The sequence below is a fragment of the Acipenser ruthenus genome, chromosome 14, assembly GCF_902713425.1.
Source record: "Acipenser ruthenus chromosome 14, fAciRut3.2 maternal haplotype, whole genome shotgun sequence".
In the NCBI taxonomy this organism is placed as follows: Eukaryota; Metazoa; Chordata; class Actinopteri; order Acipenseriformes; family Acipenseridae; genus Acipenser; species Acipenser ruthenus.
The window spans coordinates 4114426-4124159 of NC_081202.1; positions in this window are offsets into that span (position 1 = coordinate 4114426).

The window sequence follows — 9734 nt, forward strand, 5'->3', positions numbered from 1 at the left end:
CCTTAGCTATGGATCTTTATTTAAAGGCATAGCGGTGTCTAAAAACATAATGCATCATCTTCCATTTCACGTTTTATTCCTGTGAATAGATTTCAATGTCATTGTATTATTGTTTTAACACTGTTTGTACCTGATCGCTTGGCTTCACCAGCACTATACTTCACTCCACCAGGACTTGACATCGGTGACAATGCTGTCATCTGAAACATCCTTGTACAGTAAGTAGTGTGATTTTTTTTTTTAAACTGATTTGTAAATATAGTACATCACAAGTCAAATGTATTGAACTGAAATACATTGTTACTGCGTCTTGCTATTGCTGATTCAAGTCTATTTAGTCCCATTGAAATAAATAGATTGTTTTTTGATCTGGTTGTTGTTACCATTATATTATTATTATTATTATTTATTTCTTAGCAGACGCCCTTATCCAGGGCGACTTACAATTGTTACAAGATATCACATTATTTTTACATACAATTACCCATTTATACAGTTGGGTTTTTACTGGAGCAATCTAGGTAAAGTACCTTACTCAAGGGTACAGCAGCAGTGTCCTCCACCGGGGATTGAACCCACGACCCTCCGGTCAAGAGTCCAGAGCCCTAACCACTACTCCACACTGCTGCCCATTATACAAGAAAGCCTTGTAGAAGGAATGCATTTAAACTGAAGTGAGACAAACATGACAGTCGTGTTTGCAGTAAGGTTCTTTAATGTGTTTCTCAATAGGAGCGACTCCATCAATTCAAATCCACTATCATGGATTCATTGATGTAGTTTTTGGTAACTTTTGGTTATTCTAAGTAACGTATTCCTCGTGTTGTTTAGAATACAGTTGTATATCATTTTATATTCACATCACAAACAGAGCGCCTTTAACTATATACTAACAGGGAGCTGATTGTGATCCATGGAGCAGGACATTTAATATGGGGCTCGATGATCAACGACGCTGCAATGACACTGACTGAAAGCTCTATTAAATGTTAATCTGCCGGGGCTGTGGGACTGTGTGCGCACCGCGGCTTCACAACACAGTGACAGATGGAGTGTACTGTGAGCACGCCAGCTTTGCTGAAAGCCACCCACACGTGTACAGTCTATCATCGCATGCATGCACTCAACACATGTCTTGTTAACAATGACTGTCAGCTGTATTTACAGAACGCTGTCAGTACCAAGACTGGCTTTTTATTTAATGAAACTGCAATGTGACAGTAGCATCCCCACAAAGACATGACTCAGGAACAGTGAACCAGTACAGCACAGATTTACTACAGACCTTCAAACACTCAATCGTAAGACATGCATAGAATTATAGACTGCTCAGGAACCAATCAGATCACGCGTTTCTCCTTCTGTATTCCACGACACATCACGGAGAAACCCTATTCATGACATCAGCTGTATTTTCCACATCACCCGTTTTAGAAAATCGTACCTGAATCAACTCTCGATATTCCATTGACTGCAAAGTCTGTTCACTTCTTCTCGTGCTGATATGACCCACATACAGACGTCCGCAGACCGATAACCTTATATTACTAACAGACGCTTACATCCTGTGTAAGGATAATGTGTCACCCCAGCTCAAGTGTACAGAATCCTGGGGAGGTGGTTCCTCGACTTGTGGTTTATCATGTGATGTGTGTTTGTGTTTACTGTTTTATCTGCTAGTTTTGAGACACAGATCAGACGTGGTTTTCCTGTTATGATGACCGATGTAGTTCCAATGTATGCGTCAATGAGATAGCTGCTGTAAGACTGTAACGAGACACTTTTTTTACACAGAGAGCAGTGAGGGGATGGTAGAAGTCACCATGCCATGTTGTTAATTTGTTAATGCTGAGTCTTGACCCAGTTTGTGGGGAAAATCATACTTGAAACCGGACCAGCACTGATGGTCCGAACAGCCTCCCCTTGTTTGTAACATTTCTGTGTTCCTGATATTGCCAGCGATGCGGTATGCTGAAGGGGTTCTCTTGCAGCTATAAGAAGCAGTTAAAAGCCACGTGTAAATATTTGATGGGTCTTGGAAACTTAGTATTTCCTCACTGCTCAGTCCTGATGTGTTTCCAGGGAATACTACGGTTCAGAGTTGAATGACATGCAATATAGCTAAGAAATGTAATAAATGTAATAAATCTATCTGGGCAGGTTTATGAATTACGATTGTCTATATAAATAACCTCATGCCATTTAACTTGATGAAGAGAGCTTGACGCCTACAATGGTTAATCATTGCTGCACCGCAGAGAGGTTTCACAGGCAGTGCATCAGGTATATATATATATATATATATATATATATATATATATATATATATATATATATATATATATATATATATATATATATATATATGCTGCACCTTTAAACATTTCGTATGAGCCCTGCAATAATACAGCAAACACAAAAAGCTGCATCAGACACCCACGCCAATTAAAGGGGAAGTGTACCCTTGCTTTATCTTTACAGGGTTCTTCTATTATAGACCAGCCTTCAGTTGATCAGTTGATGGGGGTTCATTTTGAAGTTACCTCTGGAATCCACAGTTTCCACTACAGTACATCCAGTCTGTTTCTGAAACTGCAAGCCGATCACCTTATAACTATTTGTTGTTGCTTGTCTCTGGATAGACAGACCTTGTTAAATGACCTTCAGAGGCAGTCAGTGGCACTACAACAGCAATGGAGTGGGAAGATCTTCATGTGACGGTGTGTAACCATATCAGGACCAAATCTTACTGAAATCAATTGTGGTGCCATTACTGGTAAGCCAGTGGTCTGCTGATCGTTAAGATTTCTTTAAATTAAGATGCTTGTATCAAATGATTCATTAAATTAAATGTAACTAAGGCATATCCTCAATTAACATGACAGAAAGGGAAAAAAGAGATTCTCCACAAAATAAGACGGGGCCCAGTATTCATTCACAGTGGCTATTCTTTGAGGTGATCTTAATGCTTATTGAATTGGCTGCTGGTCCCACATCTCAAGGGAAGAAGGACGCCTGTGACAAAGCCTCACACCTTCCCCTATCCTCGTCAAGAGGACTGTCTGCAAATAAAGTCGTTGAGCAGGTGGAGGATAAAGTTGCAACTGTATCAGCAACCGCCAGGTGAGTTTCCTTGAGGTTTAAACAAGTTATGGAGGGGGGTCAATAGGAGAAGCAAGTTCCCATGATCCCTCCCCCAAATCTCACTCAGCCTAGGTTTATAATAAGGAACATAATATTATCCAGGTGTTGAATGGGATCAGTTTGGAGGTTGTGTGCAGGGTGGCTGTGTGAACTCAGCGGCCTGAGATGAGAATTCCAGGGGGAGCATTGGCTCTGGCGCTCCTGTGGGTCAGGGAGGCAAAACTGTCAGGGACTGTTTCTCCTCATCGTGCTACAGCGGATCCTGCTGGCCAGGCACCTGGTGAGCTCAAGAGGACACCTACCTTTGTCCTCCAGAGGCTGCTAGCTCACCGGCCTCCACTCTGGAATTGGCTTTGTTGAACCTTCAGTTCTCCTGAGCTGTATGGGGAATTGCTGTGGTCAGGGAACATAATTGTACACTCTAAATTGGGAAGAATTAGGGGTAAAACAATTGAGCACTCTACAAAAAATTATAAAAATAAAATACAAATCTTTGTAGGTTAAATAGGCAAGAGTTAACTGCGTCTCAAATCAGTATTTTGGGCTGCCTCGCTCTTCTCTTGGCACACATATACTATGAGCCATGGATAGGCTCCAGCAGTTCACAGAGACTGCACTTCTTGCGGGACCGTTGGATGGCAGTCACATATTTTTGTCCTCATGAGTAATCTTAAACAAGCAACTTTTTTGTTTTGACACGATCCACTGTTGCAGTGTCTGTTGAATTAACAGTTTTCAGACAACACCTGCACTGGCAGCGAGCAGCTGCAGGGAGAATGATTAAAGGAGCTCTCACAACAACAGTTTAGTAGGACTTTTGAAGATCTGTGCACAAGATAACAGCAAACTGGCAGCATAAAAAAGAAACAGTTGCTGTAGTAAAACATTGTAAAGGGATATTAAAGTGTTGTAAAGTATAGTTAAAAAAGTGGATAGTTCATTTTAATGTTGTTTTAACTATACTTTCATTTCCCTAAAGCCCATTAATCTAACCACAAGTCTTCAGTAGTTAACTGTTAGAAAAACCTTTCCAAAAGCTGCAGGAGACCACGTCACCAAATGCAATATACAGTGTGCCAATTTTTTATTTTAGAAATCTTAAAGAATGTGAAATTAATTTTCTGTTTAAAAATGAACTCCCTTATATAGAAAAAGTATTAATTTGCTAAACACGTTTTTCAATTACCTATCAGTGAGACACAGATCAGTGGATATTACCAGCACATAACATCGTCAAAACAGAAACATCTTCAGTTCCAGGATGACATTGAGCCGTTCTTGGAAACGATATGTTGCACTTAAAACCCAAGATAAATAATTAAACAGAGGTATGAGACAGCAGTGAAAAACTCAGGAGAAGATGAGTCACACAGACACTGTAGCACCCGGGCCATCTTCACATCTGTATCGTTCAATACGCTGTGTGGTTGAATTACATACAGCTTTGTAGTTTTCTAAAACTGAAAAACTAACAACAATTGAAAAATGTGACATTTCTAAATCTAACATGAATTACTATTATGGCTTCCAGGAAAGACTTCTGTGATATCATTTTGTAATTTCCTTGATTAAAGGGCAGCAGTGTGGAGTAGTGGTTAGGGTTCTGGACTCTTGACCGGAGGGTTGTGGGTTCAATCCCCAGTGGGGGACACTGCTGTTGTACCCTTGAGCAAGGTACTTTACCTAGATTGCTCTAGTAAAAACCCAACTGTATAAATGGGTAATTGTATGTAAAAATAATGTGATATCTGTATAATGTGAAATAATGTATAATGTGATATCTTGTAACAATTGTAAGTCGTCCTGGATAAGGGCGTCTGCTAAGAAATAAATAAAATATCAAAATTATGTTCATATATATGTTTTGACTTAATGACTTTCTTAACACCAATCAAATAGCTGTGTCTTCAGTAATCAGGATAAGCATTACTAATCACATGTAAATATTCCAAATAAAACATCCTGGTACCTTTTCTGTAGGTCACATGGCCACCATTCGAGTCTAGCTGCTCCAAACCCAAGAGCAGACAAAGGGGTTGACTTGATCAATGTGGACCCAGCCCGGATAACAGATGGGTTGAGGCTTTTACTTTAACAACAAATCCTCCAGGGTGATGCAATCCAAGAGCCTTGTGCTGGCCTGTGTGGGGAACGCAATGCTGTGGTGTGCCGTTTTTAGGGAAGAAGATCACACGTGTGAGCTTCACCACATGAAACAGGAGCCTCAGTCTCGTTCACAGAGACAACCCCCAGGAAGGACATGGGAGAGGGAGCCAAAGGATGCCTTACAGGAGAAGAAAGAATTCTGTGGTTAAGCTGGTTGTGCTGCTAACTGGGAAAATGTCTTATGGCAGGTACCAAAAGAAACTTGTAAAATTCAATGCCAGGTGTTTTCAGTTATTTATTTTTTTTAAATACATATTTCAAGTATAGGGATTGTCCCAGTTTTCAATCTACATTTTATGTCCCAGTCAGAAATAGTGAAATTGTTAAATCGTCCTGGTTTTGCTATTTTGTATTCACGTTTTTTATAAGTACAAACCTGTAGCAGAGTGCTCAGCAAGCAGACAACACAGTACATTTATTATACAGAAAAAAAATAAAGAAACGTATGGATTACTTGTTTAATAATTCTGATTATGTGTTTAATAATTAATATTCTGTTCAACTTCATGGACCTTGGATATTTAAAAAAAAAAAAAAAGTATCTTGGAAGTGCCACCAACGAAGTTAGCCTTTTAAGTTAGCCTTTATTGTATCTTGATTAACACAGTCATTTTCATAACTGATTTAAAATATATATACACCCAATGCTTCATTTTTAAATTATGATTGAGCTATTATATATATAGTGCCTATAGAAAGTCTACACCCCCTTGAACTTTTTTCACATTTTGTTGTGTCAGTGCCTCAGAGTTTCATGCATTTCCACTTATCTACACACCATACTCCACACTGTTAAGGGGAAAAACGTTTTTATTGAGAAAAAAATGTTATATTAAAAATGCAAAACTGAAAGATCATAATTGGATAAGTCTCCACCCCCTGAATTAATACTTGGTGGAAGCACCTTTGGCAGCCATTACAGCTGTGAGTCTGTTGGGATAGGTCTCTACCAACTTTGCACACCTAGATTTGGCAATATCTGACCATTCTTATTTAAAAAACTGTTCAAGCTCTGTCAAGTTCCTTGGGGAGCGTTGATGGACAGCAATCTTCAAGTCATACCACACATTCTCGATTGGATTTAGGTTGGGGCTCTGACTGGCCACTCAAGGACATTTACCTTTTTGTTCCTTAGCCACTCCAGTGTAGCTTTGGCTGTGTGCTTTGGGTCGATGTCATGCTGAAAGGTGAACTTCCATCCCAGTTTCAGTTTTCTTGCAGAGGGCAGCATGTTTTCCTCAAGGACTTCTCTGTACTTGGCTCCATTCATTTTCCCTTCTATCTTGACAAGTACCCCAGTCCTTGCCAATGAGAAACATCCCCATAACATGATGCTGCCACCACCATGCTTCACAGTAGGGATGGTGTTCTTTGGGTGAGGCGCTGTGTTGGGTTTGCGCCAAACATAACGCTTTGCATTTAGGCCAAAAAGTTCAATTTTAGTTTCGTCAGACCACAAAACTTTTTGCCACCTGGCTACATAATCTCATGAGTGTTTTTTTGCATACTTCAAACGGGATTCAAGGTGGGCTTTCTTGAGTAATGGCTTCCTTCTTGCCACCCTACCATACAGGCCAGATTTGTGGAGTGCTTGGGATATTGTTGTCACGTGCACACTTTGACTAGTCTTGGCCATAAAAGAATGTAGCTCTTGCAAAGTTGCCATTGGCCTCTTGGTAGCCTCTTTGATCAGTCTCCTTCTTGCTCGGTCATCCAGTTTGGAGGGACGGCCTGATCTAGGCAGGGTCTTGGTGGTGCCATATACCTTCCACTTCTTAATAATCGTCGTGACCGTGCTCCAAGGGATATTCAAGGCCTTTGATATTTTTTTATACCAATCCCCTGATCTGTGCCTTTCAACAACTTTGTCCCAGGGTTCTTTTGAAAGCGCCTTGGTGCTCATGGTTGAGTCTTTGCTTTGAAATGCACTACCCAGCAGAGGGAACCTACATGAACTGCTGAATTTAGCCTGAAATCATGTGAATCACTACCATTTAACACAGGTGGAGGTCACTTAACTTAGTGTGTGATTTTGAAGGCGATTGGTTATACTTGAGCTAATTTAGGATTGCTATTACAAGAGGGGTGGACACTTATCCAACCAAGCTATTTCAGTTTTTATTTTTAATTAATTTTTTACAAATTTCTAGAATATTTTTTTCACTTGGAAGTTGTGGGGTAGGATGTGCAGATAAATGAAAAAAAAAACTAGTTTAATGTATTTTAATTCCAGGCTATAAGGCAACAAAAGGTGAAAGTTTTGCTCTGGAGAATGAAAGTACACCAACAATAGGCTCTTTATATTGTATTCTAGTAGTATTATTGCACTGTTGTAAACAATACTGTATTTAAATATTAATCTGGCATTGTAACCCTGTACATCACTTTAACACCTGTAAGTCACCTTGGATAAAAGCTTCTGTCAAATAAATAAATAATAAAGAATAATTAAGCAGCAGCAACAGCATGGAAGCACACAGATAACAATCAATCACAGGCAAATAATCACAGCAACACGATTCTCCACTCTGGAACCCCTACCCAGAACAGCGAGGAAGCTGTCATTCTTACAGCTCTCACAGACACACAATATAATATATACAGGTAGTGGACAAAAAAATGGAAACACCAATGTAAAGTCCCTTAATAGGGCGTTGGGCCACTATGGTATCCCGCTCTGTGGAGTTCTCGGCGGACCGTTTTTGATGAAACTGGCTGCTCACTCCCCAGGTTGAAATTTGAAGTCAATTGATCTGCAGTTGCTCGCCTGTTTTGCCTTGCACTTCAAATTAATGCACGGATATCACTATCCTGGAGTATGCGCTTCCGCCCACTGTTGCCCTTTGCTGATGATGTCTTTCCCTCAGAGTTCCATGCCGACATCACCTTAGACACCATTGCTCGAGAAACATCAGCAAGTTGAGCTGTCTTGGTCACTGAAGCTCCTGCCAAACGCGCCCCAACAATCACCCCTCTTTCAAAGCCACTGAGGTCTCCTCTTGCAGCCATGCTAGCCATAATTATAGGCAACCAAGCCTGTCCAGCATTTTTATACATGAACCTAAGCAACACCTGTGTGGAAGCCCTTGCTTTCAATATACTTGGTGTCCCTCATTTATCCAGGTGTTTCCATTTTTTTTTGTCCTCAACCTGTACATATTACATACATTTATTCTCCGTTCGCAAAGCAGCACGAGAATTTCTTTTTACTTGAATGAATTCAAATCGCGCATTTGCTGTTCCCAATTTAGATACATTACCTGAGGTGATCGTGTCTCTTCCTATAGATTCCCTGATTTCATTTGCTTTGTTCTCCTGTGAAGGCATGGCTGAATCAAACGGATGTCCGGAAACCTCAGCGCTTGCTAATACTCAAAATGTGCAACCCTATCCAAGTGCCACACAAACAGAAGCCTCCAGGATTGAAACTCTGCTGTGGTATTTGTTTTGCGCTGGTTTGGTACGTGTTTGGAAGGTTGTTTTATTTCTTTCACTGGGGTGTGGCTCCTGACAGCACAAGCCATTGCAAAGGCAACCCATGAATTACTGTGAGCTTAATGAAACGAACTACACAAAGGCTCAGGTGGCCAAACTCCTAGTAAGTCCAGTATAGTAAAACTCACAATGGCTGCACTTGCTACGAGTGTTGCTGTCTGCAGGCATCTGAGGACTGCTACTGTACTGCTTTGGAAAAAGCAAATCCAAGTAAGGTAAAAGAAAAAAAGGACATTAATCCTACAGTAACGCTTGTAATTCAGGTCAGGCAACGACACATTTTAAAGGGATTTTTTTAATGGTATAAAACCCGCTGTAATTGACCTGTTTTCTTCATGCAACTGGGTTATTTCTGCTGGTGTTATTCCATTCCATCTTTTTGCCTTTGGTTTTACCTTAAATATGGGCCCCTGGAGTTCTAGTGTGTCATCAACATTCCATCTTAGAAAAAAGAGTGAACACTCCTTCTACCACTAACAAAGGAAGAGTTTCCTGCATGTTCCATTGCAAGCGTATGTGCCAGGCCCAGGTCACTACAATCTGCTTCGATCCCTAAGGGGTTAACTCCTGTGTGATCAAGGCCTATCACATCCACTGGATTAAAGATTGTGGTTTCTGGCTCTGGTCCTGGCTTACTAGAATGAACACTCCAGGGAAAGCTCCAGTATCTGTACATCTTCATAGCATTACATTACCATTGTCCAAGGTAATCATGCTCAGAGTCTGGATGTGTTAAACAGCTGTGGTTGTTCAGTGTCGGAAATCCATAGCAGCCTGTAGCCACACCAGCTTGGTTACTGATCCACATAGATCTCAGAAGCTAACCACAGCCGGGTGACCTTCAAAGGAAACCAGATGTTGCGTACAGGAAAGGGGGTTGCTAGCTTAATGGGGGGCAGGCTCCCTTCTAGGCCGCTTCCATCACAGAC